We start from the raw sequence: 13,257 nt of genomic DNA, 5'->3' as shown, positions 1-13,257 counted from the left end.
ATGAAGAACTCTTCTATAATATTCGTATTAATTGTGGTTTTCTTTATTTCCTCTTCAGGTAACTATTCTTTTCATTTGTTATATTAATTTCATAATTTGACTTAATATCGGGTTGCGAAATATATTGTTGTGTTCTTGATTGGAACTTAGAAAAGACTAAACTTAAATATAAAAGTAAGGAAAAGATACATTCTGTAAAATAGCTACCCTAATATATTTTGGTTTAAATAGATAGAGAATGGGAAAATTTGTAGGAGACGCAAAAAAATGTTATGGTCGATGGACTTGTTCTCGTGAAGACAAATGCACACTACAAAAAAGTTGTATTACATCACTTTTTTAATATATTTGTATCATGTATAATTGATGCAAATAAGTTTTACATCATTTGTATAAGTGATTTATGATTTGGTGATACAAATATTTTGCATCAGTTTTAAAAATATTTGCATCAATTATTGTTATAGATGTTAATATGTATCACTAAAAAAATGATCTTAAGTTTTGAATCATTTATTATAAATGTTGTTAAATTTGTATCAATTAATATAAGTGAGATTATAATTTGTAACAATTATTATAATTGATGTTGAATTTTTGTATCAATTGTAAGTAGTGATGTTATAATTAATGCCAATATTACTTTTTATAATTGACTTTCAATAATTATATTATTTACAATATATTTATTTATAATTTTTGTATTACTAATTTATTTGATTATAAAAAAATATTATTTTTATAGCAAAAACTGTTTAAAATATCAATTAAAATCTCAATAAAAATATATTAAAACTAGGAGAGTTACCCACACTCTTGTGTGGGAAAACACTGATTATAAACAATAATTTTAAAATTTGATTTTTTATTTTGTTACTTTTTTAGATTTAGTAGTAATTTTATATATTTTAAAAAGTAAACTCTTCCTAAACCTGCTTAATCTTCTTTCTTTCTTGATAAACATATGAGAGATTAAAAGTCGTGAATCCAGTTAAAATTTGTTCTTTCTACTTTCTATCAATTTAAGAGGAAGAAAAAATATTAGTCACAAATGTTATATTATTATTATAAAAATTAACATAATTATAATTAAAATTCTTTCTTCTTTCTATTTATTTAAAAGAAAAAAAAATTCTTAGACACAAACATTTTATTATTATTCAAAAAGGAAACAAAATTATAATTTAAACTATTTGTAAACAGAAGTAAATCGTGGAGCCCCCTTGGCCTAGTGATTAGCCTAGGGTTCATTAATGGTTCTACACTAGGAGGTCAGGGTTCGAGCCCCAGATAATGCGATTTATTAATTGTGCAGATTAAAGAAGGTAAATTTACAGACCACTACAAAAAAATTGTTAGCATCAATAGTATTTTTAAAAAATAAGTATTCGGATTAGCAAAGATTAATATGTGAATGTGAATTTTGTTAAAAAGACACAAACAAATATAATTCTAATTTAAATCTATTTGTAAACAGAAATAAATCTAAATTTTTAAGAAATTACCATAATTTTTTAATCAATAGTTTTATCAGTAGTATTCATTATAGTTTCTCTGCAGCTATAATCATTACAAAAAACATTAGCAACAATATTATTTTAAAAAGTCAAAGATTTAGGTTAACAAAAATTAATACCTGAATTTCATTATATTCAATTTAATAGATCTACGATTATGATCAACATCATCCATGAATTCAAGAAATATAAGATCATCCATGTATTTACACATACAAAGTATATCAGCCCATGACCGGTAATCGTTGGCTTGTATAATCCTTAACCTTTTCCAAAAAGATAAAAAAAAATATGATTGCACCTGGCCTTTTTAACATCCATCAGCCACCAGGATCTCCTGCAGCCATGAAGGACCACCAAGTGCCAAATATGATTGCAGGCGGCCATCCCTTGTTACACTTTTGGCAATACTCCGAGCCACCTTATTAGCTGTATCTGCTATCTGTATACAATCCCAGGAGACTAATCCGCGCAAGTAACTATGTATATCTCGTAGCAGAAAACAATATCGAGGCCAATCATTTGGATGATTGATAGCCTGAACCACCATCGCACAATCCAGTTCTATAATCACCTTATCAATATGCATTATTTGCAAGGCTTCAATCATTCATTTAAAAACCTGCTGACCCGCTAGAATATTGGAATCCGAGCTTCTTAGGGCCTCTCTAGCATGATAAACTACCCAGCCAAACTAATCTTTGAGGATCCAACTTCCCCCAACCATCGAATATTTGTTTCGCCAGGAGACACCTACATTACACTTGAGAAACCCTGGTGGTGGTTTGCTCCATCTGGGCTCCAAAATCGTAATATTTTTATCCCATGCCATGTCCCTCCGTTCTGTAGGCTATTGAGCTTCTTTCCATAGACGAGATTCGTTAAAAGCTTTGAGGACCAAGTCTCGAATATCGCCTTGTCTCCCTTGAAAGATCATAGTGTTTCGATATTTCCAGATTTCCCACAGTAACCATGTGACTACCTCTCTCGTTTCCCCAGGGACATTATCATTCACCATAATGGCAGCTAAGTGTTCCCAGTTCCTGGCTACATTCCTGTCAGAGAAACCGCCATAAGGCATAGGAATACATGCTAGCGCAAAAGCTTGGCGAGCCACATGATAGGTGAAGAGTGTATGCCCTATAGATTCCTCAGCTGAACCGCAAATGAGACACCATGGATCCACATTCATACCCCTTGAGACCAGTCTACCAGCCACCGCAAGGGCTCCAGATAACATTCGCCAGAGGAAAGACTTGATCTTTGATGCAGTACTTAGCTTCCACACATTTTCCTTCAGCTCATTTTAGTGTTTTTTCCTCTGATAACACATCATAACGAGTGATGAGTGTGTTCGCTACCCAGTATCCACTCTTTACCGAATACGCACCGGATTTAGTGTAAGGCCAGATACACCGGTCGGATTGATCCTCCCTCAGCTTCATCTTTAGAATTGTCGCTGCATCAGCTGGAGGAAAGATCTCATTCACTAGTCTTTCGTTCCAGTTACCACTCGTTTGATCTTTTAGCTGTGCCACCTTCATGTTGACCTTGAAAAAAGTTTGAAGACGGTAAGGTGCTCGAGGGTGTTGATCATGAATCCATTTATCATGCCAAACCAGGGTACCGTGGCCATTCCCTATGACTTTTAGTAGTCCTTTCCTTAGTAGTTCTCTGCCATGAAGGATGCTCCGCCAGGCATAAGAAGGTCTCGTGCCCGAACCACAAGATAGGTATTACGAAAGTACCTACTTTTGAAAAACCTGGCAATTACAGACTCTGGGTTGTTAAGCATGCGCCACGACTGCTTCGCGAGTAGAGCCTGATTAAAGTTCTCAATATCTTTAAACCCCAGACCTCCATCTGCTTTCGACTTGCACATCTTTTTCCAAGCCACCCATGCAATCTTTCTTTGCCCCTCACAATGACTCCACCAAAACTCTGTCATGGTGCTTGTCAGTTTTCGACATAGATTCTTGTTAAGTCTAAAGCACGACATTGCATACACTGGGGGCACCATTGCTACAGATTTGAGAAGCACCTCCTTCCCGCCAAGAGATAAAGATTTGGCGTACCAACCATGAAGCCTCTTTTTCAGCTTGTCCCCAATGAAGGCAAGCAAGGCCTGTTTCGATCCACTAAAGCACTCAGGTAGTCCCAGGTAAGAGCCTGCTCCCCCCTCCGCCGCAATGCCTAGGGTTTGCTTAACCATATCCTTGACTTGAACATTCGTCTTAGCTCCAAAAGTTATTGCAGACTTAGAGAAATTAATCCTCTGACCCGAAGCCCTTCCATACAGGTTTAGGCATGCTAGAAGCTCTTTACACTCTTCCGGATTAGCTCTACTGATAAACAAGCTGTCATCCACAAATAACAGGTGTTGGACAGTTGGACAAGAACTGTTGAAACTGAAATCCGTGAGTTGTCCTTGTAATTGTCGTCGATGCATGACATGTACCAGAGCCTCCGCACACAGAATAAACAAGAAAGGTGATAAGGGGTCACCTTGGCGAATACCACGACCTGGAGAGATGAAACCAAGGGCACTACCATTGACGAGCACTGAGTATGTGACTGACCGAACACAAGACATCACCCACTGAATCCACTGAGTATGGAATCCCATTTTCGTTAAGAGCCGCTCCAAAAAACCCCACTCCACTCAATCGTACACCTTGGACATGTCTGTCTTGATAGCAATGAGCTCTGTGTTGAACTTTGCATTCGTCCTTAACGCGTGTACTATCTTATGTGCAGTGAGAATGTTCTCAGAGATTAACCGACCTGAAACAAAGGCTCCTTGTGCTTCAGAGATTAGTTGAGGCAGACAAACTTTCAATCTCGAGCATAACACGTTCGAGACAATCTTGTAAAGCACTGAGCATAGACTTATTGGTCTCATGTTTGTCACATTGTTGGCATTTGGCGTCTTTGGAATTAAGCAGATCTGAGTATGGTTCCAATCCGCCGGTAACACACCAGAGGAGAAGAATTGTTTCACCTCCGAGATGATGTCTTTGCCTATAACATTCCAGTGACGCTTAAAAAAGACACCAGTCCAACCGTCTGCACCAGGAGCACTATCCCCTTTGACTTTAAAAGCTGCTTGTTTTATCTCAGATGCGGATACTGGTGCGGTCAATGTCCTGTTCATACTTTCTGTTACTCTGGCATCCATTCCTTCCAATAAATCTTCAGCATCATCCGGGTTCGAGGAAGAGAACATCTCAGTGAAAAACTTGACTGCTACATTGCCTTTTGACCCTTCCTCAAAAACCTCATTGCCATTCTTATCAATCAATGAAACCAAACGATTCTTCAGCCTCTTAAAATTCACACAGCCATGGAAGTACGCCGTGTTCTGATCTCCTGCTTTTAACCATTTTTGCCGACTTTTCTGCTTCCAGTACATTTCCTCCTCTCGACAAGCAACAGAAAAATCCCATTTTATTTGGTGCAACTTCTGAAAGCTAGGGAATCGCTTTGTGGACTCCTTTTCCAGCTCCTATTTAATCCGTTGGATCAGGGTATGAGAGTTTGTGTGTGCAGTTAGTTTCCACTTCGACAAAGCTCTTCTACATTTTATCAGCCTGTCTGTCATAGAACTCCTTGTCCCTGAACCTCCCAGCCCCCACTGAGTTTTTATGATCTCCACAGTTTCTGGTCTCTCAGCCCATTGTTTATCGTAACAGAACTGACCCCTGTATAAGCCGGATTCTCCCACAAACCTTGTGATGATAGGTCTATGATCAGACCCCATGACCTCCAGGTATTCTGTTCTAGCTCGTGGAAACATATCAAACCCTGCACTGTTGCCAAAGCTTCTGTCCAGACGACACTGGACCCAAACATTCTCTCTTCTCCCTCCCCATGAAAGCTTGTTCCCTAGACTTGGAACCTCTTTTATCCGACAGTTCCTTGCCATGTTCCGAAACGGGTAAAAACACCATTCAGGTCTCGCAGGGCCTCCCAGCTTTTTTGAATTATCCATAATCTCGTTGAAATCACCCGTGAGAAACCACGCCTCAGTCCTTTGAATACCGATTCTTGTCAAGCATTCCCACACTTGCTCTCGTTTATGCCTAACAGGGTCACCATAAACAAAAGTAACATAAAAGGTGAGGGATCCTTTAGTGATTCGGGTATCTATCAGCCGAGAATCTGATTGTAACACCTCCACCGTGTACATATCCTTCCAAAACAAGGCCAAACCTCCACTCAATCCCACTGGATCAACCACATGCACCTTGTCGTACCCTAACCAATCCATCACTCCGACTACGTGATCACTGGAGTTTTTAGTCTACAGGAGGAACAAAAAGTCCGGGAAATGTTCACGATGCATTTCCTGTAGACGTCGAACTGCCGAGGTGCTCTCCATACCCTGACAGTTCCAACTGGTTATACTCATTGGGAATTGGGTGGTTTCTGGTGAACCACCAAACCATTTTGTACCGCATTGTCATTGGACACACTCATATTTGACTGATGTTGCGGAGGAAAGGTCTCGCTAGCCAGTCTACCTTCTTCACCACTTCGATTCTGTTGCACCGCCTTCGTCATGGCACGCTTGTAACTCTTCGAGGAAACTTCCATCTCTTCCCCAGACTTCCGTTTGGGGTTTATCCGTTCAGAAGAAGACTCACACGTCTCTCCTAAACCGTCAGCAGCCACCTTATTGGGCACTTTAGCACCAATGATACTCCTTCTCTTCCACGAAGAGGAAGAAGATTGTGGACGTGGCTTCCTGGTGTCCTTACCACCCCCCAGTAGTCTCAGTTACACCCATACAAAAACCTCCAGAGAGACCATGACCCAAGGAGTCCTTTGATGGGACTTGCGTAGACTAGATGAAACTGCTACCATTCTCTGCACAGTGAGTCATTAGTGCCTGACCTGCTTGTCGTATTTCAGGTCTGGTCAGAGACCCCAGTAAACCGCTTCCCTATCCCTCCAGGGCGATATGACTCGAGACCTTTGCCTGTGCCTGATATCCAAAGACCAACCCCATATCTTTCGCCGTATCTTGTGTCAATTTAGGTGGTGCTTCCAAATGCAGGAGCGAGTTCTGAGCCCGAGTGTCATGCGAGATAGACTCTAGGGTAGACTTGAGCATTTGCTCTCTCTGTTCCAGCAATATTGGATCCCCGAATCGTAGGAATATTTTCATTTCCTCTAGAACCTCTGGAACAACCACATTATATCTGGATTGGAACCCCGGTGGAGCTGAAGGTTGGAGAAGAGGGAAGATCGCTTGCACTAGATCCTTGGGAAACCTATTATCTCGAGTAGAGTTTCCTACAGTTTGCACTGTACCAGCATTCTGCGAAGACACGCCCGCCATATGCTTTTCCTGACGTAGGAAAGGGCATCGTTGCTTGTCATGTGTAAGTCTCTGGCAATGAAAACATTGTTTGCGTACCCTTTCATACTCCACATCCACAAGGGCAGTGAGTCCCTTAGGCAGCATTAGTGACTTTGTTTTAAACAAAGGATTGGAGACATCAATCTTGACCTTAGCACGGACAAAGGAATTGTATTGCGATTTCTCTGGGTCAAAAGGAATCTCCTCGACACATCCAATCCTCACGGCGATAGTCTGAATTGTCTTTAAGGTAAGAAACTGAACCGGGATGTTACTCAGACGGATCCAGACCGAGGCAGTAGATAAGAAACTCTGTGGCGACACCTCTGTCCATCTCTCCAAAAGCAAACCCCAGTCATCAAAGGTCCAGAAACATGTCTTCAAGACCCTTTCCATGTCGCTTTCCAGCTGGAAGATGAATTGAAAACGCTCCTTAGATAGCGCAATACCTCTCACGCGTTCATAAACCCCCCAGATCCGTGGCATCTTCATAATCATCTTGGCCATGCTTTGATAGTCAGGGTTAAGCAATCGACCCAGAACGCTACTTCGACTCTCCACTAGAACACTGCACTTGCTCTCATCCGTTATTATCACTGGGCTGTCCTCCGATAAAGCCATCGTCTCCATGAGCAGTAAGAAAATCCCCAAACGCAAGGAAGGTTCAAATTTGCCCACTAGAAAGCTAAAAAACAGCGGCGACGCTTCGAAAACCCTAAAGGGTTCCAGTTGATATCGAGGAATATTAGGAAAATATTCATCAAATCTCTCAAGAAAGGAAAGAAAATCTTGTTTTCTATGCAATCCCGGATAAAACTCAATTGATTGCAAAAGAATCCCAGCAGAAAAAGGAAATCGCCGGCTAGATATCCCATGGAGGCAGGGACAATGAGACCCTCTAAACCCAAAAGAGAGTCCTAAGCAAAAAACTATATCCACACTAGCTATCAAGAGATATTTTATTTTCACATATAAATAGAATTATAATTTAAATATTTTGAGTTAAAAAAAAAAGAATTTTAATTTTAATTTATTTGTAACCTAAATAGGCGAGAAAAGCTTGTCCGTAAATATTTTAAGGCCAATTTTCATTAAGAGCAATAGAGGTTAATTATTGTGAGATTGAATATGAGCTCTTTCGACTACTCCTTTAATATATTAGATATTTAATAAAATCCCCATTAGTAAATCAAATCTTATTCAAACCCTTGTGATCTTATACATGATCATCAGCCCTTTACACAAAAAAAAAAAAAATACTGATACAATGGTCCTTCAGCGTTTATGAGACACATCTTGATTTTGTTCCATGTTACTTCATTTCCAATGTCTTGCGGACATTAATCCTTTAACTTGAAATTTTTTTTTTTCTGTACTCTGCCACTTCTATATGTAGACTAATGAAGTTTGGTTCTGGTTAATTGGATCATTCAAACTATCATGGTGATTGAAAATATCTTTATTCTACAAAAAATTAAATAAAATTAGAAAGGATTATATCTATTGAAAAACTTTTAGATCTATAACAATAATTATTTGAAAGTATAAGAATAACTTTACATTACCTTTCCCCAAACGATATGTAGAACTTCATACATATTGATTTAAACAAACAAAAATTCATAACAAAGCAAAATATGAGAATGAGTGTAATCACAATTTTTGTGATAAACGGGATCAAAGCTGCAACATATGTAGATTTGTAATATCCGCGAACCAAAATTGTGGATTTTGGAGATGGGTGTCGATCGACACCAGGGTAGTGTCGATCGACACCATCAATTTTGGTTCGACCATGTTGATTTGAATTGTCGTTTTGGCTTGGTTTGGTTCAATTGAAGTTCCTAACCGAAGTATATAAGAGAGAACTCGACCTAGGTCGTGGAAAAAGAGGTTGTTGGCCGTTCTAATGAGAAAAGAGAGAAGAGAGAGTGTTCTTGAGGGGATTTGAAGATTCTAAGTTTTTTTGGTGAGATTTGTTCCTCTGGAGTGGAGATATGGTGCTAGGAACGAAGGGGAAGCCTTCTAAGGTGTTGGATTTGTCAGTTTGGGTCAGAAACTTCCTGCAAAAGAGGTGAGTGCATGACCATGGCCGATCTAAGCCTGAGAATCCTTTGTTTTGTTTGATTTTTTTTGTGTTTTGTGGTGTTGCCTTGTGTTTTTGTGGCTGGATGTTGGTTTCTGTGACAACCCGTCCTGTTGACCCCACTAGCCCACTGCTAGCTTGCCCCCATAGGTCCAAAACTGGTCCTGCAGGGCATCGATCCTAACCCCTCACTGGGCAAATGGAACTATTCATCCAAATCCACAGTAGGTTATTGGTGCACCAGGCGTTCCTCAAACCCTGGTCCCCACCCTTTAACAACCTTCCCACAGGACAAGCTGTCACCAATTGATCTGCAGCTCAATTGGTGACAGCTTGTCCTGTGGGAAGGTTGTTAAAGGGTGGGGACCAGGGTTCGAGGAACGCCTGGCGCACCAATAACCTACTGGTGGATTGGGATATCCACAGTGATGGGTTAGGATCGATGCCCTGCAGGACCAGCTTACGGTTCGTTGGGACGGCTAGCGGAGGGCTAGCAGGGTCCACGGAGAGTCCGTTGGGGCAGCTAGCGGGGGACTAGTGGAGTCCACCGGACGGGTTGTCACATAAAAATTGATTTTTATGTTACAACCCGTCCCGTGGACCCTGCTAGCCCACCGCTAGCCGTCCAACGGACTCCAAGCTGGCCCTGCAGGGTCAATTAGTGGTAACTTGTCCTGTGGGAAGGTTGTTAAAGGGTGAGGACCAGGGTTCGAGGAACGCATGGCGCACCAATAACCTACCTGCAGGGCCAGCTTGGGGTCCGTTGGGGCGGCTAGCAGTGAGGCTAGTTGGCTAGCAGTGAGGCTAGTGGGCTAGCAGTGAGGCTAGTGGGATCCACGGTACGGGTTGTCACAGTTTCCATGAGTTTCCAGAAGTTTCGGATGAGTTTCGGATGATTTGGAGGATTTAGGAAGGGGATCTTCGACTTTCGTTTTTGTGCAGAACGAGTTGCAGAGAAGGTATCGATCGATACCAGGTAGGTGAAACAACCCTTCCCACTTTTTTTTTAAAAAAAATATTAATTCTCTAGTGGTCCCATACCCAATAACAACCTAGCAACAATCAACAAGAGCGGATAACCAAACAATTCCATTAAACTAATAAGAATTCCAACAATAATAATCCATTAACCAACAATTCAATAATCCAAAACCAACAATGAAATAATCAAGTTCCAACTTCCTACTATGTTCTATCAACTCAATTCCAGCAAGCTAACAATAGCTAGACCACAATCAATCAAGCCTCTAGAACATCCTTCTCCTTATCGCCTTGATTCCACGATCACACTTTGCCTTTACCTGCACATTACACACAACAATTGAGATGCGTAAGTATTATCATAAATACTTAGTTAGGCAATCCTCCCATCTACTGGGATATACACACAAGCATTTGAGAATCCAATTTCAAGCAATCATCAAACAATAACAATCAAACTAGGAAACAAGCAATCATCAACCAACGAAGGTTGGTGTCGACCGACATTATACTAGTGTTGATCAACACTGACAACCTGGTGTCGACCGACACCTGTTCGACACCTCCCCAAAACCCTAGTTGTGTCGACCGACACCTCCACATGGTATCGATCGACACTCCATAGAATTCCCAAGCCGTCCTCGCTTTGGTGTTGACCGACACACCAACGACGATCGACACTGACGTCGAACATCGTCTTCCCCGAAGTTCCATTGCAGATCTTCGCCTCCAAACGATTCCCAAGCGTCCCAAACTCTTCCACACGCCCCATAAGGCCATATAAACCCCAAATCGACCACAATCAAGCAAGAAATCAATCAAACAACTCAAGAAAACACAAACATAGAATTCTCAAGCTTAGATAAGCCATGATCATGCACTCACCTCTCTTGTAGGAGATTCTGACTCAAAACTGACGCCCACACACTCCTAGCAAGCTTCTAATGCAATCCCATCAACCGATTCCTCCAAAAACCACCAATAATTTCCCAAAAGCTCAAGAACACTCAACAAAGCTTCTTTTCTCTTTTTCTCTCTTGGAAACGGCGACAAAACTCTCTCTCAAACAATTACGTCGACTTTTCCTTAAATATGTTGGTTTTAGGAATTTCTAATTGAACCAAACCAATCCAAACAGCAATCAAAACAAACCGGTCAAATCCGGAATAGTTGGTGTTGATCGACACACCCATGGTGTTGATCGACACCCAGACCAAAATGCCATATCTGGTTCTCGGATGTTACAGTAGGTGTCGGTTGACATCAAAGGAGTAGTGTCGATCGACACTGAGGTAGTGTCGGTCGACACCAATCTGTTTCAGCAGTGGCTGATGTTTGTTTTCCTGGTTTGTTTGTGTTTGGTTGTTATTTGTTAAACATTGGTATCTTAGTTGCTTGTGTGTATAGACTTGTAGATGAGAGGATAGTCTCACTAAGTATTTATGAATACTTACACATATCAATTGTTGTTTGTGGTGTGTAGGTATGTGACGTGGAATCATGACGATGAGGAGGAGGATGATCTAGGTTCTCGTTTGTGTGTTGTTGGTTATATTGTTTATGTTGGAACCTTGGAAAGAGTTATGTTAGGTTGTTGGATAGAATAGTTAGGAATGTTATTGTATTGATGATATAATGGTTTTGTATTATTGGTTTGTTTCCGCTGTGCATACTGGTTGTTATTGGTTTAATGTGGAGTTGTAGTTGGGTTAGTTTAATTAAGTAGTATGAAATGCTTAATTATATATTATATTTATTATCATTAAAAAAAAGGGTCGGGTTGTTTCAAAATATATTGAAGAAATTAAGAAAGTAAAAAACTATCCAAAAAAATAAATGGAGCATGGAAAAGAAAGAAATAACAGTTATGAAATAAGTGAACGTGAGGTTGAAGAAGAAAATATTGAAGATCCCTGAAAAAGGGAAATGATTTAAGTTACTTTTTTGTATAAAATGAATATGCCATTATTATATTCTGTGGTAAAATATTTTTTAAAATTGTTACTTGTTAAAAGAATATTTTTTCATCTTTTCCAAAATGGAAATTAAGGATATACTCATATACATGAGATTTAAAATATTCTATGTAAAATTGAGTTTTTTTAGAAATCTTAAACAATTTATAACAAGAATTATAAGGATTTACAGTTGTAATTAATTGTTTATTCTTATTTATTATTTCTTTTCAATTTAAACAATGAACTTACGGTTGAAAGAGAGTATTATATATATATATATATATTATATTATGTTTTGTAATTTTTTTTTTAAATAACTAGATATATCAATAGAGTTTAAAAAATCTGAAAATAATTAAAAACTAATAAATCAATATATATATATATATATATATATATATATATGTTTTATTTGTTAATGATGACACATGTTGGTTTTATTAGTGTCAAATTTCTTAAATGATAAAAATTAAAATTAAATAACATCAGTTTCTTTTAATAATATAAGACAAGTAAATATTGATATCGGTTTTAACAATTGATGCAAAATCATATAATTAGCATCACTTTTTATTGATGTAAATTTGTATCAATTTTTTTAAGTAATGTTAATATAAATTAAAAATTATATCGATTGCTTAAGTGATGTAATATTATATTTTGTATCAATATTTTAAAAGTGATGCAAATTAATACAAATTTATATCAATTATACTGAATTGATGTAAATCAGATTACTATGGTATCAGTTATTTGAATTAATGCTAAATTAAATTATTTGTATCATTCATAAAAAAGTAATTCAAATTAAAATCATTTATTTATTTGATACAAATTAACTGATGCAACATTCACATTTTTTTGTAGTGACATACAAAGGAGATGGAACCTGTCATGTGTATTATTTTCCTACTTTGCCTACTCCGGTAGTTTTTTATATGTGCGATTGCAAGTTTGATTTCTAATCAGACCATCTATATACACATTTTTGAAGTACATTTTGGGTTCTACCCTTTTATTTGTACTTATTTACAAAGTTAATCCCTAAAAAAATTCCAAAAATAGCATTACTTCAGATTTTGTTTCCTAAATATTTTACATTCTATTCCAACTAAAAAAATTACAGCAAAATAAATATGAAAACAGAAACTATGATATATTTAACCACATCTTCTATTGTGTTTTGAAAATATTCTATCTCTTAATCCTTTGCAAACAAACACATCTTCTATTGTGTTTTGAAAATATTCTATCTCTTAATCCTTTGCAAACAAAGAAAACAACAAATTAATTGCCATTTGCTGGGTCACCACTCAGACCGAAAACCCCACTAGAATCCATACCAAATTT

At 38.4% G+C, this 13,257-nt stretch overlaps 1 pseudogene; it reads left to right on the top strand.

Moving 5' to 3' along the window:
- LOC147926618 (putative defensin-like protein 186 pseudogene) lies at positions 1 to 12,872 on the top strand (annotated as a pseudogene).
- The last annotated feature ends 385 nt before the right edge of the window (positions 12,873 to 13,257 follow it).

Source organism: Camelina sativa, chromosome 15 (genome assembly GCF_030686135.1).
Source record: "Camelina sativa cultivar CO46 ecotype springtype chromosome 15, ASM3068613v1".
In the NCBI taxonomy this organism is placed as follows: domain Eukaryota; kingdom Viridiplantae; phylum Streptophyta; class Magnoliopsida; order Brassicales; family Brassicaceae; genus Camelina; species Camelina sativa.
This window is presented reverse-complemented; position numbering and strand designations above follow the sequence as displayed.